This window comes from Oncorhynchus keta, chromosome 25, assembly GCF_023373465.1.
Source record: "Oncorhynchus keta strain PuntledgeMale-10-30-2019 chromosome 25, Oket_V2, whole genome shotgun sequence".
Lineage (NCBI taxonomy): Eukaryota > Metazoa > Chordata > Actinopteri > Salmoniformes > Salmonidae > Oncorhynchus > Oncorhynchus keta.
Genome location: NC_068445.1, coordinates 43,969,890 through 43,990,918, shown reverse-complemented (window position 1 = coordinate 43,990,918; position 21,029 = coordinate 43,969,890).

Here is a 21,029-nt window from a genome sequence, read left to right as displayed (position 1 = left end):
TGTTAGCTGGTAGCAATAGCATATATATCACGTACTTCCTCAACTTTAACATTCAAGACTGAAAAAAGGACCTGAATACCCCTTAGTTTTAGGTCTTTAGGTACCTTGATAAATGGACAAGAGGTTTCCTAACTCACAGTACGCTCCAACAGTATTGGGAAAGTAACACGTGTTTGGTTGTTTTGGCTCTGTACTCCAGTATAATGTATTGTGTCATTTTGGAGTCACTTTTAATATAAATAGGAAGATAATATGTTTCTAAAACACGTCTAAATTCATGTAGATGCTACCATGACTACGGATAATCCTGAATAAATTGTGAATAATAATGAGTGCGAAAGTTACAGAAGCACAAATATCATAACCCAAAGTCATGCTAACCTCTCATCATTACAATAACAGGGGAGGTTAGCATTTTATATCATACCCCGAAGACATACTAACCTCTCACCATTACAATAACAGGGGAGGTTAGCATTTTATATCATACCCCGAAGACATGCTAACCTCTCACCATTACAATAACAGGGGAGGTTAGCATTTTATATCATACCCCGAAGACATGCTATCCTCTCACCATTACAATAACAGGGGAGGTTAGCATTTTATATCATACCCCCAAGACATGCTAACCTCTCACCATTACAATAACAGGGGAGATTAGCATTTTATATCGTACCCACAAGACATGCTAACCTCTCACCATTACAATAACAGGGGAGATTAGCATTTTATATCGTACCCACAAGACCTGCTAACCTCTCACCATTACAATAACAGGGGAGGTTAGCATTTTATATCATACCCCGAAGACATGCTAACCTCTCACCATTACAATGACAGGGGAGGTTAGCATTTTATATCATACCCCCAAGACATGCTAACCTCTCACTATTACAATAACAGGGGAGATTAGCATTTTATATCGTGCCCACAAGACATGCTAACCTCTCACCATTACAATAACAGGGGAGATTAGCATTTTATATCGTACCCACAAGACATGCTAACCTCTCCTTACAATAACAGGAGAGGTTAGCATTTTATATCATACCCACAAGACATGCTAACCTCTCACCATTACAATAACAGGGGAGGTTAGCATTTTATATCGTACCCACAAGACATGCTAACCTCTCACCATTACAATAACAGGGGAGATTAGCATTTTATATCGTACCCACAAGACATGCTAACCTCTCACCATTACAATAACAGGGGAGATTAGCATTTTATATCGTACCCACAAGACATGCTAACCTCTCCTTACAATAACAGGAGAGGTTAGCATTTTATATCATACCCCAAGACATGCTAACCTCTCACCATTACAATAACAGGGGAGGTTAGCATTTTATATCATACCCCCAAGACATGCTAACATCTCACCATTACAATAACAGGGGACGTTAGCATTTTATATCATACCCCCAAGACATGCTAACCTCTCACCATTACAATAACAGGGGAGGTTAGCATTTTATATCATACCCCCAAGACATGCTAACCTCTCACCATTACAATAACAGGGGAGGTTAGCATTTTATATCATACCCCCAAGACATGCTAACATCTCACCATTACAATAACAGGGGACGTTAGCATTTTATATCATACCCCGAAGACATGCTATCCTCTCACCATTACAATAACAGGGGAGGTTAGCATTTTATATCATACCCCCAAGACATGCTAACCTCTCACCATTACAATAACAGGGGAGATTAGCATTTTATATCGTACCCCCAAGACATGCTAACCTCTCACCATTACAATAACAGGGGAGATTAGCATTTTATATCGTACCCACAAGACATGCTAACCTCTCACCATTACAATAACAGGGGAGGTTAGCATTTTATATCATACCCCGAAGACATGCTAACCTCTCACCATTACAATAACAGGGGAGGTTAGCATTTTATATCATACCCCAAGACATGCTAACCTCTCACCATTACAATAACAGGGGAGATTAGCATTTTATATCATACCCACAAGACATGCTAACCTCTCACCATTACAATAACAGGGAGATTAGCATTTTATATCGTACCCACAAGACATGCTAACCCCTCACCATTACAATATCAGGGGAGGTTAGCATTATATATCATACCCCCAAGACATGCTAACCTCTCACCATTACAATATCAGGGAGATAAGCATTATATATCATGACCCCAAGACATGCTAACCTCGCACCATGACCAATAACAGGGGAGGTTAGCATTATATATCTTACCCCCAAGACATGCTAACCTCTCACCATTACAATAACAGGGAGGTTATCATTATATATCATACCCCCAAGACATGCTAACCTCTCACCATTATAATATCAGGGGATGTTAGCATTATATATCTTACCCCCAAGACATGCTAACCTCTCACCATTACAATAACAGGGAGGTTAGCATTATATATCATACCCCCAAGACATGCTAACCTCTCACCATTACAATAACAGGGGATGTTAGCATTATATATCTTACCCCCAAGACATGCTAACCTCTCACCATTACAATAACAGGGAGGTTAGCATTTTATATCATACCCCCAAGACATGCTAACCTCTCACCATTACAATAACAGGGAGATTAGCATTTTATATTACCCACAAGACATGCTAACCTCTCACCATTACAATAACAGGGGAGATTAGCATTTTATATCATACCCCCAAGACATGCTAACCTCTCACCATTACAATAACAGGGGAGGTTAGCATTTTATATCATACCCACAAGACATGCTAACCTCTCACCATTACAATAACAGGGGAGGTTAGCATTTTATATCATACCCCCAAGACATGCTAACCTCTCACCATTACAATAACAGGGGAGATTAGCATTTTATATCATACCCACAAGACATGCTAACCTCTCACCATTACAATAACAGGGGAGATTAGCATTTTATATCGTACCCACAAGACATGCTAACCTCTCACCATTACAATAACAGGGGAGGTTAGCATTTTATATCATACCCCCAAGACATGCTAACCTCTCACCATTACAATAACAGGGGAGGTTAGCATTTTATATCATACCCCCAAGACATGCTAACCTCTCACCATTACAATAACAGGGGAGATTAGCATTTTATATCGTACCCACAAGACATGCTAACCTCTCACCATTACAATAACAGGGGAGATTAGCATTTTATATCGTACCCACAAGACATGCTAACCTCTCCTTACAATAACAGGAGAGGTTAGCATTTTATATCATACCCCCAAGACATGCTAACCTCTCACCATTACAATAACAGGGGAGGTTAGCATTTTATATCATACCCCCAAGACATGCTAACCTCTCACCATTACAATAACAGGGGAGGTTAGCATTTTATATCATACCCACAAGACATGCTAACCTCTCACCATTACAATAACAGGGGAGATTAGCATTTTATATCGTACCCACAAGACATGCTAACCTCTCCTTACAATAACAGGAGAGGTTAGCATTTTATATCATACCCCCAAGACATGCTAACCTCTCACCATTACAATAACAGGGGAGATTAGCATTTTATATCATACCCCCAAGACATGCTAACCTCACCATTACAATAACAGGGGAGGTTAGCATTTTATATCATACCCCCAAGACATGCTAACCTCTCACCATTACAATAACAGGGGACGTTAGCATTTTATATCATACCCCCAAGACATGCTAACCTCTCACCATTACAATAACAGGGGAGGTTAGCATTTTATATCATACCCCCAAGACATGCTAACATCTCACCATTACAATAACAGGGGACGTTAGCATTTTATATCATACCCCCAAGACATGCTAACCTCTCACCATTACAATAACAGGGGAGGTTAGCATTTTATATCATACCCCCAAGACATGCTAACCTCTCACCATTACAATAACAGGGGAGGTTAGCATTTTATATCATACCCCCAAGACATGCTAACCTCTCACCATTACAATAACAGGGGAGATTAGCATTTTATATCATACCCCCAAGACATGCTAACCTCTCACCATTACAATAACAGGGAGGTTAGCATTTTATATCATACCCACAAGACCTGCTAACCTCACCATTACAATAACAGGGAGGTTAGCATTTTATGTCATACCCACAAGACCTGCTGACCTCTCCTTACAATAACAGGAGAGGTTAGCATTTTATATCATACCCCCAAGACATGCTAACCTCTCACCATTACAATAACAGGGGAGGTTAGCATTTTATATCGTACCCACAAGACATGCTAACCTCTCACCATTACAATAACAGGGGAGGTTAGCATTTTATATCATACCCCCAAGACATGCTAACCTCTCACCATTACAATAACAGGGAAGGTTAGCATTTTATATCATACCCCCAAGACATGCTAACCTCCCACCATTACAATAACAGGGAAGGTTAGCATTATATATCATACCCCCAAGACATGCTAACCTCCCACCATTACAATAACAGGGAAGGTTAGCATTTTATATCATACCCCCAAGACATGCTAACCTCCCACCATTACAATAACAGGGAAGGTTAGCATTTTATATCATACCCCCAAGACATGCTAACCTCTCACCATTACAATAACAGGGAAGGTTAGCATTATATATCATATCCCCAAGACATGCTAACCTCCCACCATTACAATAACAGGGAGGTTAGCATTTTATATCATACCCCCAAGACATGCTAACCTCTCACCATTACAATAACAGGGAGGTTAGCATTTTATATCATACCCCCAAGACATGCTAACCTCTCACCATTACAATAACAGGGAGGTTAGCATTTTTATATCATACCCCAAGACATGCTAACCTCTCACCATTACAATAACAGGGGAGGTTAGCATTTTATATCATACCCACAAGACATGCTAACCTCTCACCATTACAATAACAGGGAGGTTAGCATTTTATATCATACCCACAAGACCTGCTAACCTCTCCTTACAATAACAGGAGAGGTTAGCATTTTATATCATACCCCCAAGACATGCTAACCTCTCACCATTACAATAACAGGGAGATTAGCATTTTATATCATACCCACAAGACATGCTAACCTCTCACCATTACAATAACAGGGAGATTAGCATTTTATATCGTACCCACAAGACATGCTAACCTCTCACCATTACAATAACAGGGGAGGTTAGCATTTTATATCATACCCCCAAGACATGCTAACCTCTCACCATTACAATAACAGGGGACGTTAGCATTTTATATCATACCCCCAAGACATGCTAACCTCTCACCATTACAATAACAGGGGAGGTTAGCATTTTATGTCATACCCACAAGACCTGCTAACCTCACCATTACAATAACAGGGGAGGTTAGCATTTTATATCATACCCCCAAGACATGCTAACCTCTCACCATTACAATAACAGGGGAGGTTAGCATTTTATATCATACCCCCAAGACATGCTAACCTCTCACCATTACAATAACAGGGGAGGTTAGCATTTTATATCATACCCCCAAGACATGCTAACATCTCACCATTACAATAACAGGGGAGGTTAGCATTTTATATCATACCCCCAAGACATGCTAACCTCTCACCATTACAATAACAGGGGAGGTTAGCATTTTATATCATACCCCCAAGACATGCTAACCTCTCACCATTACAATAACAGGGGAGGTTAGCATTTTATGTCATACCCACAAGACCTGCTAACCTCACCATTACAATAACAGGGGAGGTTAGCATTTTATATCATACCCACAAGACCTGCTAACCTCTCCTTACAATAACAGGAGAGGTTAGCATTTTATATCATACCCCAAGACATGCTAACCTCTCACCATTACAATAACAGGGGAGATTAGCATTTTATATCATACCCACAAGACATGCTAACCTCTCACCATTACAATAACAGGGGAGATTAGCATTTTATATCATACCCCCAAAACATGCTAACCTCTCACCATTACAATAACAGGGGAGGTTAGCATTTTATATCATACCCTCAAGACATGCTAACCTCTCACCATTACAATAACAGGGGAGGTTAGCATTTTATATCATACCCTCAAGACATGCTAACCTCTCACCATTACAATAACAGGGGAGGTTAGTGTTTTATATCATACCCTCAAGACATGCTAACCTCTCACCATTACAATAACAGGGGAGGTTAGTGTTTTATATCATACCCTCAAGACATGCTAACCTCTCACCATTACAATAACAGGGGAGGTTAGCATTTTATATCATACCCCCAAGACATGCTAACCTCTCACCATTACAATAACAGGGGAGATTAGCATTTTATATCGTACCCACAAGACATGCTAACCTCTCACCATTACAATAACAGGGGAGGTTAGCATTTTATATCGTACCCACAAGACATGCTAACCTCTCACCATTACAATAACAGGGGAGGTTAGCATTTTATATCATACCCCCAAGACATGCTAACCTCTCACCATTACAATAACAGGGGAGGTTAGCATTTTATGTCATACCCACAAGACCTGCTAACCTCTCCTTACAATAACAGGAGAGGTTAGCATTTTATATCATACCCCCAAGACATGCTAACCTCTCACCATTACAATAACAGGGGAGGTTAGCATTTTATATCATACCCACAAGACATGCTAACCTCTCACCATTACAATAACAGGGGAGGTTAGCATTTTATATCATACCCACAAGACATGCTAACCTCTCACCATTACAATAACAGGAGAGGTTAGCATTTTATATCATACCCCAAGACATGCTAACCTCTCACCATTACAATAACAGGGAGGTTAGCATTTTATATCATACCCCCAAGACATGCTAACCTCTCACCATTACAATAACAGGGAAGGTTAGCATTTTATGTCATACCCACAAGACCTGCTAACCTCTCACCATTACAATAACAGGGGAGGTTAGCATTTTATATCATACCCCCAAGACATGCTAACCTCTCACCATTACAATAACAGGGGAGGTTAGCATTTTATATCATACCCCCAAGACATGCTAACCTCTCACCATTACAATAACAGGGGAGGTTAGCATTTTATATCATACCCCAAGACATGCTAACATCTCACCATTACAATAACAGGGGACGTTAGCATTTTATATCATACCCCCAAGACATGCTAACCTCTCACCATTACAATAACAGGGAGGTTAGCATTTTATATCATACCCCCAAGACATGCTAACCTCTCACCATTACAATAACAGGGGAGGTTAGCATTTTATATCATACCCACAAGACATGCTAACCTCTCACCATTACAATAACAGGGGAGGTTAGCATTTTATGTCATACCCACAAGACCTGCTAACCTCTCCTTACAATAACAGGAGAGGTTAGCATTTTATATCATACCCCAAGACCTAACCTCTCACCATTACAATAACAGGGGAGATTAGCATTTTATATCATACCCACAAGACATGCTAACCTCTCACCATTACAATAACAGGGGAGTTAGCATTTTATATCATACCCACAAGACATGCTAACCTCTCACCATTACAATAACAGGGAGGTTAGCATTTTATATCATACCCCAAGACATGCTAACCTCTCACCATTACAATAACAGGGAGGTTAGCATTTTATATCATACCCACAAGACATGCTAACCTCTCACCATTACAATAACAGGGAGGTTAGCATTTTATATCATACCCACAAGACCTGCTAACCTCTCACCATTACAATAACAGGGAGGTTAGCATTTTATATCATACCCCCAAGACATGCTAACCTCTCACCATTACAATAACAGGGGAGGTTAGCATTTTATATCATACCCCCAAGACATGCTAACCTCTCACCATTACAATAACAGGGGAGGTTAGCATTTTATGTCATACCCACAAGACCTGCTAACCTCTCCTTACAATAACAGGAGAGGTTAGCATTTTATATCATACCCCCAAGACATGCTAACCTCTCACCATTACAATAACAGGGGAGGTTAGCATTTTATATCATACCCCCAAGACATGCTAACCTCTCACCATTACAATAACAGGGAAGGTTAGCATTTTATGTCATACCCACAAGACCTGCTAACCTCTCACCATTACAATAACAGGGGAGGTTAGCATTTTATGTCATACCCACAAGACCTGCTAACCTCTCCTTACAATAACAGGAGAGGTTAGCATTTTATATCATACCCCCAAGACATGCTAACCTCTCACCATTACAATAACAGGGGAGATTAGCATTTTATATCATACCCACAAGACATGCTAACCTCTCACCATTACAATAACAGGGAGATTAGCATTTTATATCATACCCACAAGACATGCTAACCTCTCACCATTACAATAACAGGGGAGATTAGCATTTTATATCATACCCACAAGACATGCTAACCTCTCACCATTACAATAACAGGGGACGTTAGCATTTTATATCATACCCCAAGACATGCTAACCTCTCACCATTACAATAACAGGGAGATTAGCATTTTATATCATACCCACAAGACATGCTAACCTCTCACCATTACAATAACAGGGAGGTTAGCATTTTATATCATACCCCCAAGACATGCTAACCTCTCACCATTACAATAACAGGGGAGGTTAGCATTTTATATCATACCCCCAAGACATGCTAACCTCTCACCATTACAATAACAGGGGAGGTTAGCATTTTATATCATACCCCAAGACATGCTAACCTCTCACCATTACAATAACAGGGAGGTTAGCATTTTATATCATACCCCAAGACATGCTAACCTCTCACCATTACAATAACAGGGAGGTTAGCATTTTATATCATACCCCCAAGACATGCTAACCTCTCACCATTACAATAACAGGGAGGTTAGCATTTTATATCATACCCACAAGACATGCTAACCTCTCACCATTACAATAACAGGGGAGGTTAGCATTTTATGTCATACCCACAAGACCTGCTGACCTCTCCTTACAATAAAAGGAGGAGGTTAGCATTTTATATCATACCCCAAGACATGCTAACCTCTCACCATTACAATAACAGGGGAGGTTAGCATTTTATATCATACCCCCAAGACATGCTAACCTCTCACCATTACAATAACAGGGGAGATTAGCATTTTATATCGTACCCACAAGACATGCTAACCTCTCACCATTACAATAACAGGGGAGGTTAGCATTTTATATCATACCCCCAAGACATGCTAACCTCTCACCATTACAATAACAGGGAGGTTAGCATTTTTCATTTAGACCTGCTAACCTCTCACCATTACAATAACAGGGGAGGTTAGCATTTTATATCATACCCACAAGACCTGCTCTCTCACCATTACAATAACAGGGAGGTTAGCATTTTATATCATACCCCAAGACATGCTAACCTCTCACCATTACAATAACAGGGAGGTTAGCATTTTATATCATACCCCCAAGACATGCTAACCTCTCACCATTACAATAACAGGGGAGGTTAGCATTTTATATCATACCCCAAGACATGCTAACCTCTCACCATTACAATAACAGGGACGTTAGCATTTTATATCATACCCCAAGACATGCTAACCTCTCACCATTACAATAACAGGGGAGGTTAGCATTTTATATCATACCCCCAAGACATGCTAACCTCTCACCATTACAATAACAGGGAGGTTAGCATTTTATATCATACCCACAAGACATGCTAACCTCTCACCATTACAATAACAGGGAGGTTAGCATTTTATGTCATACCCACAAGACCTGCTAACCTCTCCATTACAATAACAGGAGAGGTTAGCATTTTATATCATACCCCAAGACATGCTAACCTCTCACCATTACAATAACAGGGAGATTAGCATTTTATATCATACCCACAAGACATGCTAACCTCTCACCATTACAATAACAGGGAGATTAGCATTTTATATCATACCCACAAGACATGCTAACCTCTCACCATTACAATAACAGGGGAGGTTAGCATTTTATATCATACCCCCAAGACATGCTAACCTCTCACCATTACAATAACAGGGAGGTTAGCATTTTATATCATACCCCAAGACATGCTAACCTCTCACCATTACAATAACAGGGGAGGTTAGCATTTTATATCATACCCACAAGACATGCTAACCTCTCACCATTACAATAACAGGGGAGGTTAGCATTTTATATCATACCCCCAAGACATGCTAACCTCTCACCATTACAATAACAGGGAGGTTAGCATTTTATATCATACCCACAAGACATGCTAACCTCTCACCATTACAATAACAGGGGAGGTTAGCATTTTATATCATACCCCAAGACATGCTAACCTCTCACCATTACAATAACAGGGAGGTTAGCATTTTATATCATACCCCCAAGACATGCTAACCTCTCACCATTACAATAACAGGGGAGGTTAGCATTTTATATCATACCCCCAAGACATGCTAACCTCTCACCATTACAATAACAGGGGAGGTTAGCATTTTATATCATACCCCCAAGACATGCTAACCTCTCACCATTACAATAACAGGGGAGGTTAGCATTTTATGTCATACCCACAAGACCTGCTAACCTCACCATTACAATAACAGGAGAGGTTAGCATTTTATATCATACCCCCAAGACATGCTAACCTCTCACCATTACAATAACAGGGGAGATTAGCATTTTATATCGTACCCACAAGACATGCTAACCTCTCACCATTACAATAACAGGAGAGGTTAGCATTTTATATCATACCCCCAAGACATGCTAACCTCTCACCATTACAATAACAGGGGAGATTAGCATTTTATATCGTACCCACAAGACATGCTAACCTCTCCTTACAATAACAGGGGAGGTTAGCATTTTATATCATACCCCCAAGACATGCTAACCTCTCACCATTACAATAACAGGGGAGGTTAGCATCATACCCACAAGACATGCTAACCTCTCACCATTACAATAACAGGGGAGGTTAGCATTTTATATCATACCCCCAAGACATGCTAACCTCTCACCATTACAATAACAGGGAGGTTAGCATTTTATATCATACCCCCAAGACATGCTAACCTCTCACCATTATAATATCAGGGGAGGTTAGCATTTTATATCATACCCACAAGACATGCTAACCTCTCACCATTACAATAACAGGGAGGTTAGCATTTTATATCATACCCCAAGACATGCTAACCTCTCACCATTACAATAACAGGGAGGTTAGCATTTTATATCATACCCCCAAGACATGCTAACCTCTCACCATTACAATAACAGGGGAGGTTAGCATTTTATATCATACCCACAAGACATGCTAACCTCTCACCATTACAATAACAGGGGAGGTTAGCATTTTATATCATACCCACAAGACCTGCTAACCTCTCCATTACAATAACAGGAGAGGTTAGCATTTTATATCATACCCCCAAGACATGCTAACCTCTCACCATTACAATAACAGGGGAGATTAGCATTTTATATCATACCCACAAGACATGCTAACCTCTCACCATTACAATAACAGGGGAGATTAGCATTTTATATCATACCCACAAGACATGCTAACCTCTCACCATTACAATAACAGGGGAGGTTAGCATTTTATATCATACCCCCAAGACATGCTAACCTCTCACCATTACAATAACAGGGAGGTTAGCATTTTATGTCATACCCACAAGACCTGCTAACCTCTCACCATTACAATAACAGGGGAGGTTAGCATTTTATATCATACCCACAAGACCTGCTAACTCTCACCATTACAATAACAGGGAGGTTAGCATTTTATATCATACCCCAAGACATGCTAACCTCTCACCATTACAATAACAGGGGAGGTTAGCATTTTATATCATACCCCCAAGACATGCTAACCTCTCACCATTACAATAACAGGGGAGGTTAGCATTTTATATCATACCCCCAAGACATGCTAACCTCTCACCATTACAATAACAGGGGAGGTTAGCATTTTATATCATACCCACAAGACATGCTAACCTCTCACCATTACAATAACAGGGGAGGTTAGCATTTTATGTCATACCCACAAGACCTGCTAACCTCTCCTTACAATAACAGGAGAGGTTAGCATTTTATATCATACCCCCAAGACATGCTAACCTCTCACCATTACAATAACAGGGGAGATTAGCATTTTATATCGTACCCACAAGACATGCTAACCTCTCACCATTACAATAACAGGGGAGATTAGCATTTTATATCGTACCCACAAGACATGCTAACCTCTCACCATTACAATAACAGGGGAGATTAGCATTTTATATCATACCCACAAGACATGCTAACCTCTCACCATTACAATAACAGGGGAGGTTAGCATTTTATGTCATACCCACAAGACCTGCTAACCTCTCCTTACAATAACAGGAGAGATTAGCATTTTTATATACCCACAAGACATGCTAACCTCTCACCATTACAATAACAGGGGAGATTAGCATTTTATATCATACCCCCAAGACATGCTAACCTCTCACCATTACAATAACAGGGGAGATTAGCATTTTATATCATACCCCCAAGACATGCTAACCTCTCACCATTACAATAACAGGGGACGTTAGCATTTTATATCATACCCCCAAGACATGCTAACCTCTCACCATTACAATAACAGGGGAGATTAGCATTTTATATCATACCCACAAGACATGCTAACCTCTCACCATTACAATAACAGGGGAGATTAGCATTTTATATCATACCCCCAAGACATGCTAACCTCTCACCATTACAATAACAGGGGAGGTTAGCATTTTATATCATACCCCCAAGACATGCTAACCTCTCACCATTACAATAACAGGGGAGATTAGCATTTTATATCGTACCCACAAGACATGCTAACCTCTCACCATTACAATAACAGGGGAGGTTAGCATTTTATATCATACCCCCAAGACATGCTAACCTCTCACCATTACAATAACAGGGGAGGTTAGCATTTTATATCATACCCCCAAGACATGCTAACCTCTCACCATTACAATAACAGGGGAGGTTAGCATTTTATATCATACCCCCAAGACATGCTAACCTCTCACCATTACAATAACAGGGGACGTTAGCATTTTATATCATACCCCCAAGACATGCTAACCTCTCACCATTACAATAACAGGGGAGGTTAGCATTTTATGTCATACCCACAAGACCTGCTAACCTCTCACCATTACAATAACAGGGGAGGTTAGCATTTTATATCATACCCCCAAGACATGCTAACCTCACCATTACAATAACAGGGGAGGTTAGCATTTTATATCATACCCCCAAGACATGCTAACCTCTCACCATTACAATAACAGGGGAGGTTAGCATTTTATATCATACCCCCAAGACATGCTAACCTCTCACCATTACAATAACAGGGGAGGTTAGCATTTTATATCATACCCCCAAGACATGCTAACCTCTCACCATTACAATAACAGGGGAGGTTAGCATTTTATATCATACCCCCAAGACATGCTAACCTCTCACCATTACAATAACAGGGGAGGTTAGCATTTTATATCATACCCCAAGACATGCTAACCTCTCACCATTACAATAACAGGGGAGGTTAGCATTTTATATCATACCCCCAAGACATGCTAACCTCTCACCATTACAATAACAGGGGAGGTTAGCATTTTATATCATACCCCCAAGACATGCTAACCTCTCACCATTACAATAACAGGGAAGGTTAGCATTTTATGTCATACCCACAAGACCTGCTAACCTCTCACCATTACAATAACAGGGGAGGTTAGCATTTTATGTCATACCCACAAGACCTGCTAACCTCTCCTTACAATAACAGGAGAGGTTAGCATTTTATATCATACCCCCAAGACATGCTAACCTCTCACCATTACAATAACAGGGGAGGTTAGCATTTTATGTCATACCCACAAGACCTGCTAACCTCTCACCATTACAATAACAGGAGAGGTTAGCATTTTATATCATACCCCCAAGACATGCTAACCTCTCACCATTACAATAACAGGGAGGTTAGCATTTTATATCATACCCCCAAGACATGCTAACCTCTCACCATTACAATAACAGGGAAGGTTAGCATTTTTGTCATACCCACAAGACTGCTAACCTCTCACCATTACAATAACAGGGGAGGTTAGCATTTTATATCATACCCACAAGACATGCTAACCTCACCATTACAATAACAGGGGAGGTTAGCATTTTATATCATACCCCAAGACATGCTAACCTCTCACCATTACAATAACAGGGGAGGTTAGCATTTTATATCATACCCACAAGACATGCTAACCTCTCACCATTACAATAACAGGGGAGGTTAGCATTTTATATCATGACCCTCAAGACATGCTAACCTCTCACCATTACAATAACAGGGGAGGTTAGTATTTTATATCATACCCCCAAGACATGCTAACCTCTCACCATTACAATAACAGGGAGGTTAGCATTTTATATCATACCCCCAAGACATGCTAACCTCTCACCATTACAATAACAGGGGAGTTAGCATTTTATATCATACCCTCAAGACATGCTAACCTCTCACCATTACAATAACAGGGGAGGTTAGCATTTTATATCATACCCCCAAGACATGCTAACCTCTCACCATTACAATAACAGGGAGGTTAGCATTTTATATCATACCCACAAGACATGCTAACCTCTCACCATTACAATAACAGGGGAGATTAGCATTTTATATCATACCCCCAAGACATGCTAACCTCTCACCATTACAATAACAGGGGAGATTAGCATTTTATATCATACCCACAAGACATGCTAACCTCTCACCATTACAATAACAGGGGAGGTTAGCATTTTATATCATACCCCCAAGACATGCTAACCTCTCACCATTACAATAACAGGGGAGGTTAGCATTTTATATCATACCCCCAAGACATGCTAACCTCTCACCATTACAATAACAGGGGAGGTTAGCATTTTATGTCATACCCACAAGACCTGCTAACCTCACCATTACAATAACAGGGGAGGTTAGCATTTTATATCATACCCCCAAGACATGCTAACCTCTCACCATTACAATAACAGGGAGAGGTTAGCATTTTATATCATACCCACAAGACATGCTAACCTCTCACCATTACAATAACAGGGGAGGTTAGCATTTTATATCATACCCACAAGACATGCTAACCTCTCACCATTACAATAACAGGGAGGTTAGCATTTTATATCATACCCACAAGACATGCTAACCTCTCACCATTACAATAACAGGGGAGGTTAGCATTTTATATCATACCCCAAGACATGCTAACCTCTCACCATTACAATAACAGGGGAGATTAGCATTTTATATCATACCCACAAGACATGCTAACCTCTCACCATTACAATAACAGGGAGGTTAGCATTTTATATCATACCCCAAGACATGCTAACCTCTCACCATTACAATAACAGGGAGGTTAGCATTTTATATCATACCCCCAAGACATGCTAACCTCTCACCATTACAATAACAGGGAGGTTAGCATTTTATATCATACCCCCAAGACATGCTAACCTCTCACCATTACAATAACAGGGGAGGTTAGCATTTTATGTCATACCCCAAGACATGCTAACCTCTCACCATTACAATAACAGGGAGGTTAGCATTTTATGTCATACCCACAAGACCTGCTAACCTCTCCATTACAATAACAGGAGAGGTTAGCATTTTATATCATACCCCAAGACATGCTAACCTCTCACCATTACAATAACAGGGGAGATTAGCATTTTATATCATACCCCAAGACATGCTAACCTCTCACCATTACAATAACAGGGGAGATTAGCATTTTATATCATACCCACAAGACATGCTAACCTCTCACCATTACAATAACAGGGAGGTTAGCATTTTATATCATACCCAAGACATGCTAACCTCTCACCATTACAATAACAGGGAGGTTAGCATTTTATATCATACCCACAAGACATGCTAACCTCTCACCATTACAATAACAGGGAGGTTAGCATTTTATATCATACCCACAAGACATGCTAACCTCTCACCATTACAATAACAGGGGAGGTTAGCATTTTATATCATACCCCCAAGACATGCTAACCTCTCACCATTACAATAACAGGGGAGGTTAGCATTTTATATCATACCCACAAGACATGCTAACCTCTCACCATTACAATAACAGGGAGGTTAGCATTTTATATCATACCCCAAGACATGCTAACCTCTCACCATTACAATAACAGGGGAGGTTAGCATTTTATATCATACCCCCAAGACATGCTAACCTCTCACCATTACAATAACAGGGGAGGTTAGCATTTTATATCATACCCCAAGACATGCTAACCTCTCACCATTACAATAACAGGGAGGTTAGCATTTTATATCATACCCACAAGACATGCTAACCTCTCACCATTACAATAACAGGGGAGGTTAGCATTTTATATCATACCCCCAAGACATGCTAACCTCTCACCATTACAATAACAGGGAGATTAGCATTTATATCATACCCCAAGACATGCTAACCTCTCACCATTACAATAACAGGGGAGATTAGCATTTTATATCGTACCCACAAGACATGCTAACCTCTCACCATTACAATAACAGGGGAGGTTAGCATTTTATATCATACCCCAAGACATGCTAACCTCTCACCATTACAATAACAGGGGAGGTTAGCATTTTATATCATACCCCAAGACATGCTAACCTCTCACCATTACAATAACAGGGGAGATTAGCATTTTATATCATACCCCCAAGACATGCTAACCTCTCACCATTACAATAACAGGGAGGTTAGCATTTTATATCATACCCACAAGACATGCTAACCTCTCACCATTACAATAACAGGGGAGGTTAGCATTTTATATCATACCCCCAAGACATGCTAACCTCTCACCATTACAATAACAGGGGAGGTTAGCATTTTATGTCATACCCACAAGACCTGCTAACCTCTCACCATTACAATAACAGGGGAGGTTAGCATTTTATATCATACCCCCAAGACATGCTAACCTCTCACCATTACAATAACAGGGGAGATTAGCATTTTATATCATACCCACAAGACATGCTAACCTCTCACCATTACAATAACAGGGGAGATTAGCATTTTATATCATACCCACAAGACATGCTAACCTCTCACCATTACAATAACAGGGGAGGTTAGCATTTTATATCATACCCCCAAGACATGCTAACCTCTCACCATTACAATAACAGGGGAGGTTAGCATTTTATATCATACCCCACAAGACCTGCTAACCTCTCACCATTACAATAACAGGGGAGGTTAGCATTTTATATCATACCCACAAGACCTGCTAACCTCACCATTACAATAACAGGGGAGGTTAGCATTTTATATCATACCCCCAAGACATGCTAACCTCTCACCATTACAATAACAGGGGAGGTTAGCATTATATATCATACCCCCAAGACATGCTAACCTCTCACCATTACAATAACAGGGGAGGTTAGCATTATATATCATACCCCCAAGACATGCTAACCTCTCACCATTACAATAACAGGGAGGTTAGCATTTTATATCATACCCCCAAGACATGCTAACCTCTCACCATTACAATAACAGGGAGGTTAGCATTATATATCATACCCCCAGGACATGCTAACCTCTCACCATTATAATATCAGGGGATGTTAGCATTATATATCATACCCCCAAGACATGCTAACCTCTCACCATTACAATAACAGGGGAGGTTAGCATTTTATATCATACCCACAAGACATGCTAACCTCTCACCATTACAATAACAGGAGAGGTTAGCATTTTATATCATACCCCAAGACATGCTAACCTCTCACCATTACAATAACAGGGAGATTAGCATTTTATATCATACCCACAAGACATGCTAACCTCTCACCATTACAATAACAGGGGAGATTAGCATTTTATATCATACCCCAAGACATGCTAACCTCTCACCATTACAATAACAGGGAGATTAGCATTTTATATCATACCCACAAGACATGCTAACCTCTCACCATTACAATAACAGGGGAGGTTAGCATTTTATATCATACCCCCAAGACATGCTAACCTCTCACCATTACAATAACAGGGGAGATTAGCATTTTATATCATACCCACAAGACATGCTAACCTCTCACCATTACAATAACAGGGGAGTTAGCATTTTATATCATACCCCAAGACATGCTAACCTCTCACCATTACAATAACAGGGAGGTTAGCATTTTATATCATACCCCAAGACATGCTAACCTCTCACCATTACAATAACAGGGGAGATTAGCATTTTATATCATACCCACAAGACATGCTAACCTCTCACCATTACAATAACAGGGGAGGTTAGCATTTTATATCATACCCCCAAGACATGCTAACCTCTCACCATTACAATAACAGGGAGGTTAGCATTTTATATCATACCCCCAAGACATGCTAACCTCTCACCATTACAATAACAGGGGAGGTTAGCATTTTATATCATACCCCAAGACATGCTAACCTCTCACCATTACAATAACAGGGGAGGTTAGCATTTTATATCATATCATACCCCCAAGACATGCTAACCTCTCACCATTACAATAACAGGGGAGGTTAGCATTTTATATCATACCCCCAAGACATGCTAACCTCTCACCATTACAATAACAGGGGAGGTTAGCATTTTATATCATACCCCCAAGACATGCTAACCTCTCACCATTACAATAACAGGGGAGGTTAGCATTTTATATCATACCCCCAAGACATGCTAACCTCTCACCATTACAATAACAGGGGAGGTTAGCATTTTATATCATACCCCCAAGACATGCTAACCTCTCACCATTACAATAACAGGGAAGGTTAGCATTTTATGTCATACCCACAAGACCTGCTAACCTCTCACCATTACAATAACAGGGGAGGTTAGCATTTTATATCATACCCCCAAGACATGCTAACCTCTCACCATTACAATAACAGGGAGATTAGCATTTTATATCATACCCACAAGACATGCTAACCTCTCACCATTACAATAACAGGGGAGGTTAGCATTTTATATCATACCCACAAGACATGCTAACCTCTCACCATTACAATAACAGGGAGGTTAGCATTTTATATCATACCCCCAAGACATGCTAACCTCTCACCATTACAATAACAGGGGAGGTTAGCATTTTATATCATACCCACAAGACATGCTAACCTCTCACCATTACAATAACAGGGGAGGTTAGCATTTTATATCATACCCCAAGACATGCTAACCTCTCACCATTACAATAACAGGGGAGGTTAGCATTTTATATCATACCCACAAGACATGCTAACCTCTCACCATTACAATAACAGGGGAGGTTAGCATTTTTATATCATACCCACAAGACATGCTAACCTCTCACCATTACAATAACAGGGGAGATTAGCATTTTATATCATACCCACAAGACATGCTAACCTCTCACCATTACAATAACAGGGAGATTAGCATTTTATATCATACCCACAAGACATGCTAACCTCTCACCATTACAATAACAGGGAGGTTAGCATTTTATATCATACCCACAAGACATGCTAACCTCTCACCATTACAATAACAGGGAGGTTAGCATTTTATATCATACCCACAAGACATGCTAACCTCTCACCATTACAATAACAGGGGAGGTTAGCATTTTATATCATACCCACAAGACATGCTAACCTCTCACCATTACAATAACAGGGGAGGTTAGCATTTTATATCATACCCCAAGACATGCTAACCTCTCACCATTACAATAACAGGGGAGATTAGCATTTTATATCATACCCACAAGACATGCTAACCTCTCACCATTACAATAACAGGGAGATTAGCATTTTATATCATACCCCAAGACATGCTAACCTCTCACCATTACAATAACAGGGGAGGTTAGCATTTTATATCATACCCCCAAGACATGCTAACCTCTCACCATTACAATAACAGGGGAGGTTAGCATTTTATATCATACCCACAAGACATGCTAACCTCTCACCATTACAATAACAGGGAGGTTAGCATTTTATATCATACCCACAAGACATGCTAACCTCTCACCATTACAATAACAGGGGAGGTTAGCATTTTATATCATACCCCCAAGACATGCTAACCTCTCACCATTACAATAACAGGGAGTTAGCATTTTATATCATACCCCAAGACATGCTAACCTCTCACCATTACAATAACAGGGGAGTTAGCATTTTATATCATACCCCAAGACATGCTAACCTCTCACCATTACAATAACAGGGAGGTTAGCATTTTATATCATACCCACAAGACCTGCTAACCTCTCACCATTACAATAACAGGGGAGGTTAGCATTTTATATCATACCCCCAAGACATGCTAACCTCTCACCATTACAATAACAGGGGAGGTTAGCATTTTATATCATACCCCCAAGACATGCTAACCTCTCACCATTACAATAACAGGGGAGGTTAGCATTTTATATCATAACCACAAGACATGCTAACCTCTCACCATTACAATAACAGGGGAGGTTAGCATTTTATATCATAATCACAAGACATGCTAACCTCTCACCATTACAATAACAGGGGAGGTTAGCATTTTATATCATACCCCAAGACATGCTAACCTCTCACCATTACAATAACAGGGAGGTTAGCATTTTATATCATACCCCCAAGACATGCTAACCTCTCACCATTACAATAACAGGGGAGGTTAGCATTTTATATCATACCCACAAGACATGCTAACCTCTCACCATTACAATAACAGGGAGGTTAGCATTTTATATCATACCCACAAGACATGCTAACCTCTCACCATTACAATAACAGGGAGGTTAGCATTTTATATCATACCCACAAGACATGCTAACCTCTCACCATTACAATAACAGGGGAGGTTAGCATTTTATATCATACCCACAAGACATGCTAACCTCTCACCATTACAATAACAGGGAGATTAGCATTTTTATATCGTACCCACAAGACATGCTAACCTCTCACCA